General features: G+C 46.7%; 1 pseudogene; it reads right to left on the bottom strand.

Annotated features, from left to right (window-relative positions):
• Positions 1-8,267: 8,267 nt before the first annotated feature.
• LOC142450664 (apolipoprotein L3-like) lies at positions 8,268-21,574 on the bottom strand (annotated as a pseudogene).
• Positions 21,575-22,448: the final 874 nt, after the last annotated feature.

The raw sequence follows: 22,448 nt of genomic DNA, 5'->3' as shown, positions 1-22,448 counted from the left end.
CTTAGCTCAAATGGCACTTCCTCCGGGATGCCTTCCTTGACTTCTCAAACTAGGTCAGGCTCTCTGGTTCACAGGTGTTTTCCCAACCTGCTAATTTGGCAGGAAATGACAACATCCAGAATGGACAGAAAGAGTAGACCGAATCCACGAGAGGATGTCCCGCAGGCTGCTCTGTGTGCTTGGGGCTCCCCAGAGGAGAGAAGCGGGCTGTCAATCACGTTGATCCTGGCCAAGAGTGCCTATGTGGTTTTCTTGTTTGGCCTGACGAGTTGATACAGGCTCTAAGTCTATGAGCATATGTTGACAAGTGGCCAGCCACGGGGACAGCCTCAAGGGGGACGGGTTCCTGGGGGAAGCCACATCATGCCCCTCCCAGGGGGATAAGCCTTTCATGCCCCACCTCCATTTCTTCTGCTTCCTCCTTTCCCCCTCCCTACAGCGAGCATTCAGGAATGCCCTGGAGACCCAGGCAGAGGCTGAGGACTCATCAGGCCCCCACCCCGTCAACCCACTGCCTTCCAGGGACGCAAGGACATGGGAAGGCCCGTCCTGCAAATCTCCATTTGAATCCAGACTCTTGCAAACTTGGACTAATTTTCTAGGTGCCCTCTGCCTCAGTTTCTTCATTTGTCAACTGGAAATAAGAATCCTTGCTCCAAAAGGTGATTTTGTGGGTAAGGTGAGAGGGAGGCCATGGCATACCCTTCCTGTCACTGGCCCGGCATGACTGATCATCCCCTGGGGCTGTGCTTGCTGTTATTAATTAGTTGGTTCCAACTCAGGGTGACCCTGTCACCAGAGAACCAACAGAACCAAACACCGCCCAGTCCTGCACCGTCCTCACGGTGGCCATGCGCAAGCCCACCATTGCCGCCCCGGGGACGATCCATCTTGTTGAGGGTCTTCCTCCCCCTCTCCACCTTACCAGGCATGATAGCCTTTTCTAGGGACTGGTCTCTTCTGATAACATGTCCAAAGGAGGTGAGGTAAAGTCTCCCCATCTTTGCGTTCAAGGATCATTCTGCCTGTACTTCTTCCAAGACAGACAGACAGACCAGTTTGTTCTCTTGTAAATCCATGGTACTTTCAATATTCTTCTCCAGCAGCATAATTAAAATGCATTTTCTTTTTTGGTCTTTCTTATTCATTACCCAATTTCCGCATTTTTCCTAACTCTAGGTCTTTGCACATTTCATACTTGACCGTGCCTTCTCGAGTTGCCCTTTGAAAATTTGTTCCGCTATTTGACATCCTCGTTTCTTCCTTTTGCCTTAACAGTCTCTTCTGACCTTAGCCATGTTTTTTTTTCCCGATTGTCTCACAGACATGTGAAAGTTGGATGGAATGGAGGCATTTTAATTTGACTGCCAAACGAGCAAACAAACCTGTCTTGAAAGACGTACAACCATAATGTTCCTTAGAAGGGAGCAGGGCGACATTTGGTTTCACATATTTTGGACATGTTATCAGGAGCGACCGATCCCTGGGAAAGGACATGGTGCTTGGCCATGTGGAGGGGCAGTGACAGAGAGGAAGACCTTTGACCAGATGGGTTGACGCCATGGCTTCCATGACAGGCTCCGACATGACATGACAATGAGTGTGAGGACAGTGCAGAACCAGGCAGTGTTTTGTTCTGTCATACATAATGTCACTCTGAGTCGGAACCAACTCAATAGCACATAACAGTAACAACAACAACAACCACCTCTTATAAGAAAACACTAGCAAGGCAGGTGGTCCAAGGATGGCAGGGCCTACTCTTCCATTGCTCTGGCGCCCCATGGGGATGAGGAAGCCCCTGCAAAGGTCTCAATTGGGATGCCGCCTGAGGAAGACAATCTTCCTTATTGCCAAGCACCTATGCTTCAAGCCTTCTGGGAAATTCCTCTCTTCCTCCTGGAGGCAGAATGCCCTCTCTCTCTCTCTCTCTCTCTCTCTCTCTCTCTGCTTCACATTCCTGATGACAAGCCACATGGAGACATGCTGATGGCAGCCAGAACCCCGGAGATGGTGTCCACTGCCATTGGATCCACAGGACTTTCCACCCACCGGCTGGTGATCTTCCTGAGTCTGAAGAGGAATTTATAGACTAGTATTGGACATATAGGCTAATATCAGACTTATGAACATGAACTTGGCTGGGATGTTTTCTTAATATACAATTACTATATAAAGCTCTCTCTCACACATGTATGAGTATCTCTGGATTTGTTTCTCTAGTTAACCCGGTCTAACACAACATGAAATGCGGGGCACTGGTGGGGGAAGGAGTAGAGTATGAATGTCCTGTAGTGGCTGTGACAATTAGCACACACTGTTGTTCTTGTTTGCTGCCATCAAGTGGACCCTGAGTCATAGTGACCCCTGTACACAGTGGAACAAAATGTTGCTGGTCTCGCACCATGGAGATCCATGACTGGTTGGGGCTAGGATGGTTATGATCCATAGGCTTCCCATTGGCTGATTTTCTGCAGTAGAGTGCCAGGCCTTTCTTCCTAGTCTGTCTTAGTCTGGAAGCTCCACCTGTCCGTATCATATCACATCACAGCAACACACAAGCCTCCACTGGGAGATGTGTGGTGACTGCACAATATGCATTTGACCTGGAATCAAACCCTGGTCTTCCACATGGAGAGGGATTCTCCCATTGACCCACTAATGCCTCACCACCAACTTGAACCCATTGCCACAGAATCCATGCTGACACATAGTGCCCCGGTGAGTTTCTGAGACTGTAACTCTTTACAGGAGTAGAAAGCCTCATCTTTCCCCGATTGAGCAGTCGCTGGTGGTTTCAAACTCTTGACCTGGTCATTAGCAGCCCAACACATACCCACGGCTCTGACACACAAACAGAGTGACTTAAAATCTCACAGATTTATTTGTTTACAGTTCTGGAGGCGAAAATTCCTAAAAATGAAGGTAGCTGTAGTGCTATTTTGAGGAGTTCTGATGGTGCTAACTGCAAGGTCAGCACTGCCAGACCACTTGCTGCCCCTAGGGAGACAGGGGAGGCTTTCTGCTCTGTGGAGATGTAGGAAACAGACAGAGCAGTTCTGCTCTGTTCTATAGGTTACTATGAGTTGGAATGGGCTCTTCCTCTTTTTTTAGAAATCATTTTACTGGGGCTCTTACACCTCTTATAGCAATCCATACATCAATTGCATCAAGCACATTTGTATATATGTTGCCATCATCATTTTCAAAACATGTTCTTTCTACTTGGGCCCTTGGTATCAGCTCCTCTTTTTTCTTCCCTACCCCACTTCCCACCCTCGTGAACTCTTGATAAATTATGAATTATTCTTATTTTCATATATTACACCATTCACTGTCTCCCTTCACCCATGTCTGTTATTTCATCCCCTTGGGGAGGTTATCTGTTGATCATTGTGATTGGTTCCCCCTATCTCTCCCTTCTTCCCCCCACCTTCCCCCTACCCTCATAGTATTGTTACTCCTGTTATTGTTTAAGAGGGGTTTATCTGTCCTGGATACTGCATGGCAAGAGCTCTTATCCGTACCGCTGTCCATGCTCCAGTGTAGCCTGATTTGTAAGGTAGAACTGGGGTCTTGATAGCATTAAAGAACTAGAGGAAGGTTGTGTGTTCTGTTAGTGCTATGCTGCACCCTGGCTGGCTCATCCCTTCCTTGTGACCCTTCTGTGTGGGGGGGGGTGTCCAATTGTCCACATTTGGGCTTTGGGTCTCCACTCTGACACCCCCCCTCATTTGCATGATAGGATTGTTTGTTTGGGGTCTTTTGTTGCCTGATACCTGCTCCCATCAACACCTCGTGATCACATAGGCTTGTGTGCTTCTTCCATGTGGGCTTTGTTGCTTCCCTGATAGATGACTGCTTGTTTAACTTCAAGACTTTAGGACCCCAGATGCTGTATCTGGCAATAGCTTGGCACCATCAGCTTCTTTCATCACATTTGCTTATGCACCCATTTTGTCTTCAGCAATCATGTCGGGAAGGTGAGCATCACAGAATGCCAGGTTATTAAAACAAAGTGTCCTTGTATTGAGGGAGGACTTGAGTAGAGGCTTAATATCTGTCTGCTACCTTGATACTTCACAAATAAATATAAGTACATAGACCTATATTCCTACTGTTATATTCCTGCCTCACCCCCTTCATGTCTAACTATACAAGAGAAGCAAGATAAACAATCCCAAGGAGAAACCAATGGGACCAATGGCTCCGGGGGACAGGGGAGAGGGGCAGGTGATGGAAAGGGAGGGGGAAGTCAACAAACCCAGGAACAAGGGAACAACAAGAGATCTAAAATTGATGGTAAGGAGGGTGGGGTTTGCCTTGTGGGGTTTGATCAAGTGCAATGTAGCCAAGAGGAATTACTGAGAGCCAAATGAAGGTTGAAGATGATAGTGGGACAGAAGGAAAGTAAAAGGAAATAGAGGAAAGAATAGAGGAGGCAAAAGATATTTATAGAGGTCTAAATATAGGAACGGGATTCCTACAGACAGCGAGTTTAGTTTGTTGTTGTTTATGTAGCTCAGGACTCCATTGCTTCTGGAGCTGCTTGGAGAGAATGCTTTTCTTTGCCTTTCTGATTTCTATAGGGCACTCATGTTCCTTGGCTTGTGGCACCTTCGTTTAACTTTGCAACACCTTCCCAAACCTTTAAACTTCTCTGCTTCCACGTTTACCCTGTCCTTCCTTTCCTTGGACCCTCCCCCATCCTTCTCATGAGGACCCCGTGCTGACAGTGAACCAGTCTAGATCCAAGGATATTCTTTCCATCTCAAAATTCTTCATTTAGTCCCCTTTGCCTTGCAACATACCATATTCACAGGCTCACAACCTCTGAGGATTAACTCCTGAGCATTTACTTGTTGGGTTGCTAACTGCAAGGTCAGCGTTTGAAATCACCAGTTTGATCATGGGGAGAAAGATGGAGTTTTCTACTCCCATAAGGAGTTACTTTCGCAGAAACCCACTGGGGCAGTTCTACCCTATCTTATAGGGTCTGTATGCGTCAGAACTGACTCGATGGCAATGAGCTTGTTTGTTTCTTTGTTTTGGTTTTATTATTCAGCCTACCCGGAACTTCAATTTGTAAAAACACACTATATTTGCCAAATGCAGTAAAACCAGGGATGCCTGTATAAGGGGCTTCCAGAAATTCCTGGAGAAATTCTATTCTTCCAGGAATGTTTGGAAGGCCCCCTGCCCCCCTAAAAAGCACCGAGTGCATTTTATGAGTGACTTAGATTTTCCAGGATAATTTGCCTAGCCTGTGTCTCTTATTTCCAGTCTTGGGGATCAATTGAGCACTCACATGCGCCCCAATGTGGAAATCCAGAACATTAATGGCCACTGGATTTGGGAGCAATGGTTACATGGTTCCCCTTTCTTTCCAGGGGAGAAAGATGAGACTTTCTACCCCTGTAAAGAATTACAGCCTCCGAAACCTACAGGGGCATTTCTACCCTGCCCTCTAGCGTCACTGAGTCGGAATCCATGCAATGGCCGTGAGGTTCGTTTGGTTTCCTTCCTGCAGAGGAGAATCTGAGGACATTCTCTGAAGGTCAGGCAGACTCACACATCAGTGGTTCACATGAGTGACCAAGTCAAGGGCATGTCCTTGTCTTGGCATTCCCTTTGTTTCTGTTTCCCTTTCCCAGCCTCTGACGCCCCCACCCAGGGATCAATCCCTAATAAACCACCTGCCTGTGAACCTTATCTCCAGCTCTACCTTCAGGGAACCACAGTCTACTGCTGGCTACTTTGGGCTTATTGAACCCTCTGGGCTTCTGCGCCGAAAGAAATGGGAAACTCTTGAAGAGTTGGAGGCAGGTGCTTGATGGGAATCTACGTTCTTCAAGGTCATTCTTGCCCAGAATCCGGACAGGGGCAAGGATGGTGTCCTGCAGGTCATCACAGGAAGACTGCTCTAGAAACTTTTGCAGGAGTCTATGTGAAAGGTGGTGTGGGCGAAGATGTTTTCTGTCTGATTGTCTCTGTCTATCCCTCCATCTCTGACTCTCCCTCACACCTGCACACAGGCACATCTGATTTCTAATTAGTCAAATGTGCTACTTGTCAGTCCTGGGTCCTGACCACTGGACCAAAAGCAGAGCTGTGCTCAGCACAAGTCAGGCATGCATGACTTTCTCCAAGCCCCCGCAGTGGGGCCTACTGCATGTTGGGGTGTGAGGGAGCTGACTGCATGGGAGAGTGGGAGTCCAGGAAGTGGACAGGAGAAGCATGGAGGAATTGATCCCTCAGGTCCTGGGCGACAAGCTCAATGAGAAGGGAAGTCAAGTACCCAGGCCCACGTGAGGCAATCAATCAACACAGCAAGAGCTCAAGAATCAATGTACATATAGTAAAATTGATCTATTTTCAAATCAACTACCATATACAAATATTAATATTTGCATTGAGGTATAATTCACATGTCATATAATTAAAATACTTGAATCATATCTAAAATGGTTATTCAGGGATCATTACAATCAGCTTTGGAATATTTTCTTCCTTCTTGTACCCATTGGTGTTGATTCCCCATTTCCACCCACTCTTCCTTCCATGCCCAGGTCGGTCATTAATCCAGTTGCTGTCCTCATAGTTCCATCTATCCTGGCTTTCCAGAAAACATGACAAACAAAGACCAAAATGGGTTCCAGCAACAAGGACCATATAAAACAGAGAAAACCCTAATCTAAAAGAAAGCCAAGAATATTAAAGAATTAGAATAAATTCAAAATGTGTCCAAAGGGAGATCTAATGACTAGGTGTTACATTCCAGGCGAAGTTCATTCACTGAAATCCTCTTTGTCTGAGATTATGTCTGTCCCCATTCCTAGATGCGGTTCAGTGGGGATTCACTGGGGACTCAATCCACAGGGGGGACCCTGAAAATGAATGTTGGGTTTCCACTATCATTCAAAGTGTTCCTTGAGGAAGTAGAAGGAGGTTCAACCAATATGTATTGATTTGAAATCTATAGAAGCCAAGACTAGGAGACTAAAGCACCTGAGAGAAGTTGTGTATATTGGCTCCAAGCTGATTGTTCTCAACAACTTACTATAAAATCCTTGGGATGTTCCTGGCATCTAGCTTCACTTTTTTAAAATTTCCAAATCAACTGCTATTCCAACACACCACATGGAGTTTCTTTGGAACATCATTGGTCATTGTGGCCCCATGGAGGGCTGACTTCCTAAATACTCCACTCACTGTATTGCTTCCACCACCACCATCACCAGTATCATGGTTAAGAAGACACTGCCAACTTAAAATAAACCCACTGAAAGCAAGGGTGAATTGGCCCTGAGAAGGCAGGGCTAGGGGAAACCACCCCTTGGGGAAGTCTTCACTCTTGCTGATCCATCCAGCCACTGTTGGAGCGAGCCAACCGTGGAACCACTGCTCCTTTCCTAGGGCCCAACAAGTCTAACGCTGGCAACCATGACAACCAATATCATTAAAAAATGTTTTTATATTTTATTTGTGAATCAGGTGGGAATTTCCATTGCAAATCATCATTTTTCTTCATCAATTTAAAGACTTGATCAACTCTCCAAATAGTTTGTACTATGGCCCTCCTTCATCCTCTTGTAGAATATTATCACCCCCTTCACCTAAATTCACACTACCTTCTAGCCTAACGCTTGCCCTTCCTTCCTTCCTCCCTCCCTCCCTCCTTCCCTCCCTCGTTTTCTTCCTTCCTTCCTCCCTCCCTTCCTTCCTTCCTTCCTTCCTCCTCCTCACCTCCCTGCCATCAAGCCCGGTTTCTGCACGTACAGCTCGCTGACATCGCTGACCTCTGTTGAGTTAGGCAACCATCCTCACCCTCAGTTTCTCAGACGCTCCTCCCTCGCGGCTTAGCTCACTGTCTCCTCGGTTTTCTAGGCGATCTTTCAGTTGCCGCTCTCAACTGGAAACCAAAGAGATGAGTCTTTAACAAGAACGATGCTTGAAGCAGACAACCTTTATGAGTTAAACTATTGTTTGGCTTGCAGAAGACTTCAGGGGAGATATTTTTGGTTAAGATTTACAGATTGCCTTAGGGCAATAGCTTTGTGGGGGGGAGTTAATCAAACCTCTAATGATTCATTTCCCGCTTTGTCTTGAACCCACTTGCCATCTCCTTGGTGTGCCCAGCTACAGAAATGCCAAGCCCCTGAATATTCAGCCCCATAAACTTGATCTGTGCCCATGAAATGGAAATGTTCTACACTGATGGCAGTCTCCACTGTCCTTGGCACTGCTCTGGGGATGTGGAGAGTCAGTCACTTCTGCAGACGCTCATGGATCTGCGCGCGCTCCTCCAACGTCCTCTCCAGCTGCTCAGCAAACCGCCTCAGCTCTTGAGCTGAATCCTCTTCTGCCCCTCATGCTAGTGTTTTGACTCTTTCAGGAGCCTGGTCACACCAATCAGAAGCGAGGCTGCTGATGTGGCCACACCAATGGCCCGGGCTCCTTTGGTCATTGCCAGAGCGGTGCCTTCGAAGACTTCCTTTCCCTGTTCATGACTCTGAACCCAGATGTTCCAGGTGGTCAAGTGACACCTGGCACCTGCACCTAGGTGAGGGTTCTCTTTGGCCAGTTTGATGACTCCGATGTCCTTCCCAATATTTTGTCAGCTTTTTGTACACTTCCATGAAGGTATGGCAAGACTGAGTGCTTCCTGACACACAATTCTCCCAATCTCCTTCTTTATGCTGCCGGTTGGCACCAGCTTGCTGGCTTTAGCTGTCGCTGATCATGCCCTTGAGTCCTTCGTGATGCTGCTAGAAGGACCAGAAATGGCAGCTGCTCCTCCCAGGCCCATCCCAGTTGCTGAGAGCCCCAGACTGATCCCTGCAGCCACTGGTGCCAGAACCAGGCCAAGGATGGACATGGTGCCAGAGATGATGCCGACTGAGTTGGCCACCGCGTTGGAGATGGTGCAGCCCCTGTGTACCTTGGCAACCCTGTCTGCCAGGGCATGACGCTTTCTTATACACTCTTGCCAGGAAACTCATCCAGAAACCTGTCTCTGTCTATTGCTTGTTTTGTGGTGTGTGTGTGTGTGTGTGTGTGTGTGTGTGTGTGTGTCTTCGGTGGCCCTGTCTACGCCAGGCATGTTCAGAGCTCCATGCAGTACACCTGCCTCCTCCCTGTAGCAATGAAGATCAAGTAATGAAGGAAGGCTGTTTGCGTACCTGTGAGATGGGCTGGCTAAGTCCTCTCCCCCCAAGTCATAGAAGGTCTACCTGAAAACCGAATGGGGCAGAATCCCAGAAATACAAAAATGTTCCTTTCAATGTCAACAAACATCTGGTGCATCACAGGTGCCCCAGAGTACTTACTCAGTAAGGGAATGATGGAGCAAACCTCCTCTTATGATGCTCTTGTGGCCGGTGCAGAAGGTTTCTCACTCCAGGGTGGGAAGCTGAGAAGGGTTCTGCCTGCTGCTTTTCCCTGTGATCCATCAATGGACCTTGCAGTCATCGCCAGATGTCATGAGCCAGTTAGCCTGGCTTTTTGAATGAGATGGGAATGGAAGCTGGTTGCCCTTTCTAGTTCTGATTCAACTATCTCTTATAGCAGCTAGTGATCTATCAGCATCTCTCTCCCAGTTTGCCCTGTGCTTATGATGGCAGTCCCGGAACAGCTGGGTCAAGTGTAGGTGTTAGCTGGGACCTGGTCAACCACATGGCTATCTCTCTTCCCTGGGAGGAAGTAATGGGTTCCTTCTGAGTCACAAGCAGGGTGTGTCTGCTGTGCAGTGAGACCCTCTGCCCATGAAAGACCCATGGCCTCTATTAAAATGGTTCTTTCTCTGTCTCTTCTCTGTGACATTAAAGCATTGCTCCATCTGGAGCCTGGGGGTCAGCCACGTCTTTATTGACCTCTCCACCACTTGTAACACGATGGGATTGCCTACTACTATCCTCCTGTTGATGGAGCTTCGGTTCTGGAAGTGGTGACAGGTAGCACTTGCTCAACCAAAGTATCTTTTAAAGTGTAAACTCCATAGATGAACCAAGAAAAGTGAGATTCGACCAGAAAAAGGTATATCCAGAAGTTCTTAGAATAAAAAAGTAATTCAGAGCTAGAAGGTAATTTTTGTTGAGTACACTCTCTTCCAAAGCCTGATGTCCTTGTTACTCTTAGCTGAGGTCATTGGGTCCAGCCACTGTCCCAATGAACTGAGCAGTAGGAGCCTGAGCTATGAACTCTGGCTCCGCCTTGACTCTGCGCCCCAGCTTTACTGACTCCTGAGCTCCCAGCTTGTGCACTAAGCCTTCTGTGGTTTAACACCACCCTAAAACCAACCTTAGCTGAGGATGGTTTCACACACATGCATGCCAAGGCCACGAGCAATTTTATGGAACCTCCTAAAATAGCAAGAGTCTTGAAGAGCAAAATATATGAATTGTTAAGCCTGAAAAAGCCTCTATTTCTACAAACTGGTGAAGAAGGCATTGTCCTCTGTGGCAGAGACTGGAGAGGACAATTGCGGGCAAATTATAAAGCATTGTCAGCCACCCCCTCTGACTTTGGACATCATCTGCTAGTCATGGAGTTGGTTCTGATTCATAGAGATTTTATAGGACCATGCAGAAATGTCCCATACAGTGTCCAAGGCTACAATCTTTACAGAAGATTATGTGCTTCATTTTTCTCCCGTGAAGTCGCTGCTTAGTCTGAATCGCTGACTTCAGTTACCATTCAAGTACTTGACCACTGTGCTAACAGGGCTGCTTCCAGAAGAAAAAACCTAAATAAAGGTCAAACTCACATCTGTTGAGTCAATTCCAACTCATTGTGGCTGTATAGGACAGAGTACAATCACCCTTTGGGGTTTCTGAGGCTGCAAACCTTGATGGGATCAGAAAGCCTCATATTTCTCCCTCAGAGTGCCTGGTAGGCTTGAACTGCTGACTTTGAGGTTAACAGCCCAGTTTGCAGCCCGCTGTGCTATCAAGGCTCCTTCATCAAATATAAGAGGGTCTCCAACATCAGTTGAAAACCCATTTCCCAGGCAAAGTGTGGTGGAAACAAGCACTCACTCAAATCCCTCAAAGCCCATCACTGATGGGATTAAACAGGGGAGGAAGACACATCCCCTCTCCCACTCAACGGTCCTCAGTCAGGCCCACAGCTTCTTACGTTTGTGTCCTAGGCATCTCTCACCTGGACACCTCACCCAGCCTTGCTGACCTAAACCTTCTCGCTCCTCTCCCACCTGTTCCCCTGGCTTTGTTCCTGTGTCCAGTTTTCCTGGGCCTTTGCACAGGATGACCACACTGGGTCCCCAGCTTTGACCTGCTGCTCAGTCTAAGCTTCACCACAATTCTAGGAGAAAAACCAAACCCAAACTCACTGACATTGAGTCAAGACAGTCAGTGTTTACAGGAGTAGAAAGCCCAGTCTTTCTCCTGTGGAGCTGCTGGTGGTTTTGAACTGCCGACTCTGGAGGTGCTCAGCCACCAATGTCAGGACATTTGGAAAAAGACTACCTGGCCAACCAACTGGAAAAGAAATGTATATTTGTGCCTATTCCAAAAAAAGCAAAAAGGTGATCTGAAAGAATGCAGAAATTACTGAATCATATAATGACTCTCACACCGGAGTAAAAATTTGCTGAAGAAAATTTAAAAAGGATTGTAGCCCTGTATTGACAGGGAGCACCAGCAATTGAAGCCCACATCAGAAGGGGACATGGACTGTGCGGTATGATTGCTGACTCCAGAGGGATCTTGGCTAAAATCAGACAATCCCAGAAAGACAGTTACCTGTGCTTCATTGGTTATGCTAAGGCATTTGACTCTGTGGACCATATCAAACTATGGATAACATATATTTTTAAATAAATCATTGTATTGGGGGCTCTTACAGTCCTCATAACAATCCATACTCCAATTGTATCAGGCTATGGGTAACATGTTAAAGACACGCAGCATACTTAGTGTGTTCATGCAGAACCTGTGTGTAGAGAGAGGGGCATGGTTTTGGTAGAATTAGAGGATCCGGAGGTTTAGAAATCAGGGAAAGTGTGTGTCAGGGTTGTATCCTTTCATGATACTTATGTCATCTGTATGCAAAAGAAATCATCGAAGAAGCTGGACTATTTGAAGAAGAAAGCAGCATCAGGGTTGGAGGAAGGATCGTCAGCAATCTGCAATATGCAGACGCAGAGCCTCCCCTGCTGGACGTGAAGAAGACCGAGGCTCTTTCATGGTGAAAGTCAAAGACTGGCCTTCAGTATGACTCACAGCTCAATATAAAGAAAACCCACATCCTTACCACTGGACCTGTAGACAGCCCTCCGATAGACGGGAAAGCACGGAAGTTGTCCAAGGTTTTATTTTGCTTGTATCCACAATCAAAGCTCAGGAGTTAATTACCAGCCAGGATTAAATGATATACTATATATACTTGTGTACAAGCTGAGTTTTTTAGCACATTTTTAATACGGTTTTTGTGGTAAACTTAGGTGCCTCGGCTTATATTTGGGTCAGTTTATACTCAAGTACATAGATATATGGGACTCTAACATGGAGGGAATATGATGAGGACTCTGTTCCCTAACTAATAACAGAGGGAATCTGGAAAGCTAGCATTCCTTGGTAGGAAAGCCACCACTTTGGTAAGTTAGAGATAAAGTCCAACTACATTCTCCTGCATTAAATATATTCCCACAGATTCTCCCCTAACAGCTATGCTGCCTTCAAGTGAGCACATGGTTGATTCTATCTCCCCGGAGAAGCAGACATTCCTGTATCTCCTCCCGCCGTGGCATCCATCCCCCCTCATGGCTTATCCCAATGCAGGTAATAGGGTTCCTCACCTGTGCGCTCAGGATCTTTACAGTGGTTCCTACGCACCTTGTGACTTGTGTAACTACTGAATATGATTGACTTATGGCTGCCTATGAAACCTCCAAAACAGTAAAGATGGTCTGTTCTCCCACCTCCACGTGGACCACGCAGAGGGGCTGAGGTGAGCATGCTGCCATGAGATGTGTTTTTATCTTCTCTCCTACCTTTCTTATTCTCTATGACCTTACTATAATCTTTATCTGTTATAACCGTACAGTTGCACCTACAAACCCCGGGATTGTTAGCGGCTGGCTTACTCTAGTCTAATAGATGGGCAAATCTTCAAGCGAGACCTTGTTAATGTGTTCAACTCCAAAGATGTTACTTCGAGGACTAAGATGTGCCTGAGCCAAGCTAGGGTGTTTTCCATCACGTCATATGCATACGAAAGCTGGGCATCGCGTGAGGAAGACCAAAGGAGAATTGATGCATTTGAATTGTGGTGCTTTAGAACACTGCGCATAGCAGGGACTGCCAGAAGACGGAAGAATCGGAGAACAGTCCAGCCAGAATGCTTCTTGGAGGTGAGTGTGATGTTTTGGGGTTCAAAAGAGACCCTGGTCTCAAATATAATGTAAGGAAAACATTGATTAAGTCTCCTAGACATATCATTTGGATGACGGAGGCATTAGCATGAGGCCAAAATGGTACGTGAGGTTTCACAGTCAGGATGATAGTGAAATAAGACGTGGAACAAAAGAAACTGTTACTAAGCCCACATGGAAGAAGCACACCAGCCTGTGATCAGGAGGCGTCCATGGGATCAGGTATCAGGCATCAAAGACCCAGAGCAAAAACTCATATCGATGTGAAAGAGGGGGAGTGCGACCCAAAGCCCATCTGTAGACAATTGGACACCTCCTCACAGAATGTCACAAGGAAGAGATGAGCCAGTCAGGGTGCTGTACAGCACCGATGAAACATACAACTTTCCTCTAGTTCTTTAATGCACCCCCCCACCTCCCATCTGACTATCATGACCTCAATTCTAGTTACAAAGTGGACTAGACCAGAACATGTTCGCTGCTACAGATAAGAGCCCTCAATACAGGGAACCCAGGACAGATAAACCCCTCAGGACCAGCAATGAGAATAGAGATACCAGGAGGGGAAGGGGAAGGTGTGGGGAGAAAGGGAGAACTGATCACAGTGATCTACATCGAACCCCCTCCCAGGGGGACGGACAACAGAAAAGTGGGTGAAGGGAGATATTGGTCAGTGTAAGACATGAAAAAAATAATAATTTATAAATTCTCAAGGTTTCCTGAGGGAGGGAGGGTGGGGGAAGGAGGGTAAAAAAAATGAGGAGCTGATACCAAGGGCTCAAGTAGAAAGAAAATGATGATGGCAACAAATGTACAAATGTGCTCGATACCACGGAGGCATGCATGTATGTATTGTGATAAAAAGCTGTATGAGCCCCCAATAAAATGATTTAAAAAATAAATCATAAATCAAAAAGCAAAGCAAGAGAGGAAATATATATATATATATATAGATAGATAGAGAGAGAGAGAGAGAGAGAATTGTGACCACAGAAGCTGGGGCACGTGTTTATGTTAGATAGAAGAACTTACTAGGTGGGTCCAGGCCTTCCAACCAAGCAGTGGCCTATCAGGCCATCCCTGAGAGGGCATGGCTCCTGACTCTGTCCATCAAGGACACGCCCGGGAAGTCTTTAGAAGCCTGCCCCTTGCTGGGCTGGCTGCAGAGAGGTGGAGGTAAGCTTTACAGAAGAGACTGCTACATCTTTGTCCTTCCGAGCACCTGCTGGGTTCAAGCTGCGGACCTCTACTAGCAGCGAGCTCTTAAGCACCCGAGTAAATGATGTACTAAATGTAAGTAGCCTGGGGTCAGGGTGAGCAGGATTTCTTTGCAAATGAGAAGCTTTTCTGTCATCTGGTGCTTATAGAATCACAGAAAAGGGTCCAATATATATTTGTGGGCAGACACCTATAAAATGTGTTGCCGATTATATTCACCCATCCAGGAACTACTGCCATTTCTCAGAATGTGAGACACAGAGAGGGTCAGAGGGGACCCAGAGCCAGCCAGCAGAGGGCTCAGGACCAGCATCCAAGGCTGCCTGGCAGACAGCTCTTTGACATGACCTTGAAAGGGTATGTTTTAGAATTTCCCGAGGCTTCTTCCTTTAACTCTCCAGTGTATCTGTGGGTTTATTCTATAACATTTCAAACTACAGGCCACTGAGGGGAACCCCCATACAGGGAGACGCTCCTGCTGGCCATGTCTGGCTCAGAATCTGGGGATTCTGGGATGGGCTTTGGAGAGAGGTCTTCAGTTTGGGGTTGTGTCTGGATCTTTAGCCCTGATCCTTGTGACCTTTCCACATGATCTCTCTCCTCTCAACTGGTCTCAGGGACACTGATCCTCATAGATACCCAGGAACCCAAGTGTCCCCCCCAATATTGAAACCAGACTTTATTCAACAGGAGATCACTTTATTTCCACCCCCGAGAAGCCCGTGGCCTGTAAGTCCCCTCTGGTTCATGTTGACCCCACACAGATTAGACTAGCACCGTGCTCCAGAGGGGTTTCAGTGGCTGATCTTTGGAGCTGGATTTCTAGGCTTTTTGTCTAGTGCACCTCTGGGTGCTCCTGAAAAGCCAAGCTTTGGGTTAAGAGCCGAGCTCAGGAACTGTTTAATTCTCAAGACTCCATCAGCCCTAACCCCCATCAAGGATCTCAGGGCAGTTGCGGGGGCTCCTGGCTTCTAATCTTCTATTTTCTCTTTCTTTGATGTGTGTGAATGAGGCACAATTTTTCCTTGAGAGCAGTTCCCGAGAGAATTTGATTCGGTCACAAGAGCAATTCCGTGAAGGCGTGCAATGTAGTCCTGAGGAAACAGGATTTAGGACCATCCAGGATTGATTTAGGGACTCGGGGGACTCGGTGGCTTTGTTCTGCTTCAGGGAAGTGAGACGGGAAATCAGGGCTCAGGTAGACGCAACCCACAGCACTGAGCCCATAAGGACTATTACTGGGGTGGGTGGAGAGAAATAACTGAGGGCCAGGTCTCTAAAGGGGTGGAAGGGAATCTGAGATGACTAGAGCTAATCCTTGTCTAAGAAACTGACATCTGGATAGGAGGCCCTTGCAATGGGAGCGCAGGGTCCATGACCATATGAAAGCCATGTTATTTTGGGAGCGGGTGCCACCTGGAATAATAGGTTCCAAGTGGAGGGACCAAGAATCAGGACTTAGTGAAGACATGTTCTACGGCCCACTCTCCCCTTGACCCGGTGCACACAGGAGAGTAGATCTTTGCGCCAACACCAGGAAGATTGTTGTCATTTTCCAGGGGAGGTTAGGTAACGAGGTCCAGGTCACACAGAATGAATGTGGCAAAGCCAGGTGGGTGGCACTCTGAGCCAATCATTGTCCCTTGGCTCCCACACAGAGAGGTGGGGCTGGCAGCAGAAACTGAGCTGTAACAGAGGCCTGTGTTCAGCCAAGAGCTGAGAGAGAAATTGCCCTAAATAAAGGTTCAAGCTGGGTAAGAAATCAGGAGACTCACAAGATTACTGGTCTACCTCCTCCTCTTATTCCTTCAGACCTGATTTCCCTCCTGCCTCTCCTTTTCCAATTCCTCTTGGACTGCCTTTCTCTCCCTTCTGAATGATTTGTTGGGGGGGCAGGAATAGAGAGGGTGGTAATTACATAATTCCACGTCAACTTAATAAATAAAGTGCAGGGGTGGAATTTAGCCTGACAAGTTGGAGCTTGATGACCTCATTGGGAGGCATGACTGAGATAAATGGCTCACTGCATGCTGGCCCCCCTCTTTCTCTCTGCTTCACCTTCCTATTGCTGAGATACCTGAGATACATCAAGCCACGCTAATGGCAGCCAGAGCTCGGAAGATGCGTCTACCACCATTGGATCTACCAGACTTTGCACCCACTGGCCTGTGATCTTTCTGCACTCTGCATCATTGTGGGGGGCTGCATGAGTCTAAAGAAGGATTGATGAACTGATATCCTTCATGTACCATTACTCTTTGATATAAAGCTCTTTCTTATACATATATGAGTCTCTGGATTTGTTTCTTTAGTCAGCCCGGTCTAAAACAGAGTGAGTACCTGGACCAACCTACCTAAAACAGAGTGAGTACCTGGACCAACCTACCTAAAACAGAGTGAGTACCTGGACCAACCTACCTAAAACAGAGTGAGTACCTGGACCAACCTACCTAAAACAGAGTGAGTACCTGGACCAACCTACCTTATGGAGAGGACAAAAGGAAGTTCCACACCCCTCAGACCTGTAGCAGATTCCAATCGGAATCTTCTGGGACGCTGAGGCATGCCCATTCAATTCCCTTCTGAATTCTTGTTTTCTCTGTATGTCAACTCAGCTTTAGAGGTGAGATGCCAGGTCCCGAGGAGAGGGAGAAAGGCTACCTGGGCTTAATCCATAGGCTTCGACGTCCATGGTGCTAGCAGGGGTCTCTTTGAGTTTTTCCTTCCAGCTCATTGGTCTGCATCACCTCACTGCTTTACCCTCAGGGAGGAGAAAACCATTACTGAGATGGAATGTCCCCTAGCTATGGCAACTGAGGCCCGCAAGGAGCTAGATACCCAGTGATTCCCAGGGGATGGCAGAAAATGCAGAAATAAAACGAACTTGATCCAAAGTGTTTGTCCGCAGAGCACAGCCACGTACTATTTTTTAAAAGTTACTCACCCTCACTCCAGCTACCCCTGTCTTTGACAGCTCAGTTAGGAAGTCTTGGTGGATGAGGGAAATTACTTGGGGAGAAATAAGTAATTGAAGCGACTGGTAATGTTGCTGGGTACCACAGAGTTGGTTTTGACTCATAGCTAACCACGGAATAGAGTGGCACTTCCGCATCTGGTTTTTCTACACTGTAGTCTGTACCACAAGGGAGAATGCAGCTGACATTTCTCACTGAGAGAATAAGAGCTCAAACCTACAATTGCAACATTGAAGGATTATGTGGACCAAAAAGATGGAATGACCCAGGAAACATGAAAAGGAGATGGAAAAAATGTGCAGAGTTACTGTACTTCATGGTCAAGAACAGATGGTACTGAAGGAAGAAGTCTAAGTCTCACTGACAAAATATGGACAAAAACAGCGTTCCCAGAATGAACAGAATACTAATGGAAATGTTTCAACGAATGAATAAAATTGCTGAAAGTGCTCATTCACCTAAACTAAGAGACTTATAAGATAGTTACCTTACCAACCAACTGGAAGAAATCTATATTTGTGCCCATTCCAAAGAAAGGTGAGTCTATCGAATGCAGAAGTTATGAATAATATAATTACTGACATACACAAGTACAATTTCACGAGGATAATTAAAAAACAGTTGCAGTAGGGCACCAACAGGCAACTGCCAGACATCCCAGGTAGATTCCGAAGAGAATGTGGAATGAGGGACGTGATTGTGGACGTCAGGTGGATTTTGACTGAGAGGAGAGATGCCAAATGATGTTCCCCTGTGTGGATCTTAATAAACTATTCATAAAATGGTGAAGAATGGGAATTCCAGAATACTTAATTGTTCTTTGGCAGAACTAGTTAGAATAAGAGACAGTTAGTTAGAATAAGAGACAGTCATTTGAACCCTGTGGTTTAAATTCAGGAAAAGGTGTATATCAGGGTTGCATGTTTTTACCATACTTATCTAATCTGTATTCTGAACAAATACTATTTTAACATCTAGATTATATGAAAAAGAATGCTGCACCAGGATGGAAAGAGAGGCTCATTAACAACCTACAATATGCAGATGATCTCACCTTGCTTGCTGAAAGTAAAGAACACTTGAAGAACTTATTGATGAAGGCCAAAGACAACAGCCTTTAGAATGGATTCCACCTCAATGTGAAAACAAAAATTCTAACATCAGATCTGTAAGCAACATCATGATACATGGAGGAGAGACTAACAGTGTCTAAGGCAATTTTATGTGGATCTATAATCAACACCCAGGGAAGCAGGAACCAAGGAACAAAACAATTGCTTCCAACATGATGACATGCGAGGCGACCGGCCAACCCCAGAGCCTCAACAACAAAGACTCAAGGACCAAATGAAACAGACTCCAAGGATAATCCTGAAAACTTGGGAGAATTTGAAAGGGGAGAGTTTGAAAAGTGAATTGAATTGACTGTGTAAGGCAAGGTAAACCAAGACAGAGAGAAAAGACAGAGCCGGTGAATGCTCAGTTGTTCTGACACATAAGACCATTGTGAAAAACATCAAGTGTGTTAAATTGGGTGTTGTGGTGAGGCACCATTGAGTTGGCTCCGCCTCAGAGTAGCCTGTGCACAGCAGAAGGAAACACTGCCTGGCCGGGTGCCATGCTCACAATGGTTGCTATGTTTGAGTCCCTTGCTGCAGCCATCTCATTGAGGGTCTGCCTCATTTTCGCTGCCTTTCTGTTTTACCAGGAATAATATTCTTTTCCAGGGATTAGTCTCTCTTAATAATATTCCCAAAGTGTGTGAGGTGAAGTCTTGCCGTGCTAGCTTCTAAAGAGCATTCAGGGTGTATGTCTTACAGTAGAGATTTGTTTGTTCTTCTGGAAGTGCATGATCATTTCAATCTTCTTTGCCAGCCCTATAATCCCAGTGCATCAGTTCTTCTGTCCTCTTCCTGATTCCAAGTCCACCTTTCACATGCATCTCATTAAAAGTACCATGGCTTGGGGCAGGCGCACCATAGTCCTCAACGTGATATCCTTGCCTCCCACACTTTAAAAGGTCTTGGGCAGCAGATTTGCCCAATGCAATCCTTTGTTTGATCTCTTGACTGCTGCTTCCATGAGCATGGATTGTGGATTCAAGCAAGATGAAATCCTGACTTTCTCCCTTCCCCGCCCCATTTACCATGCTGTTATCTATTGGTCCCGTGGAAAGCATGGTTTCTTTATATTGACTTGCAATTCATATTGCAGGCTGTAGTCCTTGATCTTCATCAGCAAATACTTCAAGCCCTCCTACCTTTCAGCAAGCAAGATTGTGTCCTGTGCGTATTTCAGGTGGTTCATAAGCCGTCCCCAAGTTTCAATCCATGCTCCTCTTCAGTCTCCCATCCCCAGTTATGTGCTCAGCACATGGACGGGATCATGCAGGGAAAGGATGCAGCCCTGATGCACACCTTTCTTGGTTTTAATGCAGTGTCCCCTTGTTCGGTTTGAACAACTGCTTCTTGATCCATTTACAGGTTCTGCATAAGCACAAGGAAGTGTTTTGGAATTCACCTTCTTCTCAAGGCTAGCCATAGTTTGTTAGGGCCCACAGAGTCCAATGTCTGTATATAGTCCATAGGGCCCACAGAGTCCAATGTCTGTATATAGTCCATAGGACCCACAGAGTCAAATGTCTGTATATAGTCAATAAAACACGAGTGTGTTGGTCTGGGTACTTTAGAGAAACAAATCCACAGAAACTCATGTATAAGAGAGAGTTTTATATAACTTAAGTGTACATCAAGGAAACATCCCAACCCAGTGCTGCCCAAACCCACATGTCCAACATTAACCCATATGTCTGACACCAACCCACAAAGTCCTCCTCCGTGTCACAAAACAGACTCAGTGACACCGACTGCAGGAGGAAAGCCAAGTCAGTGAATGTGTAAGCATCTCAGTGCTGGCAGGGGTCTCCGCATGGCTGCTCCAGCATCCATGGCTACATCAGGGTAGGGCTATACAGCTTCTTCTTGGGGATGTCTTGCAGGAAGTGAGCCTTGCCAGTGGAAGCAGGGAACTGGCTAAGGCAGCTGCTCTTTGGTCTGACCATCAGAAAACAAGAGACCCGAGAACTCCAAAGGTGAGGCTCACCAAGCCATTTATCTTTCCGCCCTTCAATTACCCCACATGTGTTTATTGGCCAGATGGGTGCAATAAACTAACTCAGCGCGTGAGCACCTTTCTGGTATCCTCTGCTTTCAGCTCAGACACATCTGTTACCCACGTCTTCTTCCAAATCTGGCCACTCTCTGTCCCTCTACTGCTCAGCTGTCGTTGAATGGTCTTCTGCAAAAGTTTACTCACAAATGACATTAACAATATTGTTCCGCAGACTGTTGGGTCACCTTTCTTTGGAACGGCTACAAATATGGATCTCTTTGAGTCAGTTGGCTAGATTTCTTTGCATAGATGAGTGAGTGCTTCCAGTGTCTTATCATCTTGTTGGAATATTTCATTTGGTTATTCTTGGAACCTTGTTCTTTTGTAAATACAGCCTGCACTTCTTCTTTTAGGACCATAGACTCTTGATCATATGCTACCCCTTGACGTGGGAGAACGTTGATCAGTTCTCTTTTGTACACAAGACTCTGTGGATTCCTTCCATCTTCTTTTGATTCTTCCTCCGTTATTCTGTATTTTGCCCATAGAGTCCTCCACCCTCCACCCGCTCTCCATGGCCCGCACGAGTCACAGACACATTCATTATCCTCTGGGAATGCCAAGGTCTTTCCCTACCCAAAGTGGCTCCTGCCACAGAGGAGGGCCAAGCCCCTCAGGAGCCCTGAGGGCCACAATGTCATTGGAACCGAGCCTTCAGCTTGCTCGACAGGATGGCCAATATCAGGGTCCAGGGCTTTGTAAGACTTGACCAAGCGGGAAAAGTTAAGAACACCTTCCCCATCGCAGCAGACCCAAATGATGGCAGCATCTTGCCCATGTCGTTGCCCGAGTTGTCCTGAGCCTCATCTGTGGGCATGGCGTTCTCTGGGGCCAAAGTTGCCCGGATGACCTCAGCCACGAGCACCCTGTTCAGTGCTCAGGGCCATGGGCTGGGCTAAAGAGGACATTGGAGAGTCCTAGAGAAACTGCATGCGCCACCAACCGAGCCACCTCCACCAGTGGCTCCTAAGGCCGGTGGGAGTGGAGGGGAATTGCATCAGGGCAACAAGAAGCCACTTCCTACAATCCTAGTGCCCCGGTGCCGAACAACAGGAGAAAAACGAGCAAGGTATAAAAGGATTGCAAAGCAGCATGGCCTTACAGACCAGGGCAATTTCTACCAGTAAATCTATTGTCAAATACTACCTCTAGAGGAAGGCGTCTTCCGTAGCAACCCGGAAAAGCTGCGAGACAAATTCTAAAAGACCCGTCACGCTTCATAGATGCTTTCGCTAGGGAAATCGAGGCTGGACTTTTTCTCTGAGTCCTTTCAGTTTGACACTTGCTGGGCGCCTTTCCCGTTTTGGCTCCACCCCAAGTCTTCACACGCTTCACGAGAATACTTCTATTTTGTCTCCTTTAGCTGCTCTGACATTTTCTGTACAGCTCTCTGGTGCCACCATTTCTTCCATTTGTTTTAGCTGCTCTCCGATCAATACGTGGGTTTCAGAGTCTCTCCTGACATCCACGTTGATCTTTTCCGCTCCTGTCTTTTTAATGGCCCCTTGCTTTCTTCATGTGTGATGTTCTGGATGCCATGCCACCGGTCCCCAGCAGGTCTTCTGTCGCTCACCTTCAGTGAGTCAAAGCGATTCTTGAGATGTTCTCTAAACACCTGGGAACATACTTGAGATGGGTTTTCGGCACTCGTAGACTTGTTTTAAATATTTTTCCAACTCCAACCTCAACTC

The sequence above is a fragment of the Tenrec ecaudatus genome, chromosome 6 (assembly GCF_050624435.1).
Source record: "Tenrec ecaudatus isolate mTenEca1 chromosome 6, mTenEca1.hap1, whole genome shotgun sequence".
In the NCBI taxonomy this organism is placed as follows: Eukaryota; Metazoa; Chordata; class Mammalia; order Afrosoricida; family Tenrecidae; genus Tenrec; species Tenrec ecaudatus.
The sequence above is the reverse complement of the archived record's forward strand: the minus strand, read 5'-3'. Positions and strand labels throughout refer to the sequence as shown.